Here is a 773-nt window from a genome sequence, read left to right as displayed (position 1 = left end):
AAATCACTTTCATTTCAATAAAGAAAGCATTTTCACCACACACAAAAAATGGTAAGAAAGATAATAGCATGGTGATTACTAGAGGGAAAGCGGGTTAGGGGGAAGTCGGAGAGGTTAAAGGGGAAATAAATGGTGATGGAAGGAGACTTGACTTGGGATGGTGAACACACAATAGAATATACAGATGATGTATTATAGAATTTTACCCCTGAAACTTACATAATTTTATTAACAAATGTCATCCCAATAAATTAATTTAAGAAATTGAAAGATGTGTTGTCAGAATCAAGCTCAGCTCCCCAAGTTGAATAAATTTAGCAGTATAAAAATTTGTGTTTTCCTTCCTTGGTTATTTTTGTTGTTATTTTGTTTTGGTTTATTATTTTGTAAAAGAGCAATGTTAATTTTGTCATGGGCTGTCATGGCTTGAAGACCAGTGTCTAAGGCTCTCTGTGACTAAAACTTTTAAGTGATCTGACCAGGATATTTCTACATGGCTTCAGTGAAGTGGAATGATATATACCATCTCTTCAAGATAACCTAGAAGGAACCAAAAGAGCCTCTCTAGTTGGCCAACATTAGAACAGATGGAGAAATAAACACATTTATTCCCTCTGATCTGTGGTTCTATTTACCCTCCAAAAATATTAAATGGAAAATCTCTGAAATAAGCAACATTCTGAGTAGCATGATGAAATCTCGCCCAGTCATGCGCTAGATGTGACTCATCCCTTTGTCCATGGCCTCCATGCTGTAGTCCCTCCCCACCTGTT

Source organism: Myotis davidii, unplaced genomic scaffold (genome assembly GCF_000327345.1).
Source record: "Myotis davidii unplaced genomic scaffold, ASM32734v1 scaffold93, whole genome shotgun sequence".
NCBI classification, from domain to species: Eukaryota; Metazoa; Chordata; class Mammalia; order Chiroptera; family Vespertilionidae; genus Myotis; species Myotis davidii.
Note: the sequence above shows the minus strand (reverse complement) of the source record.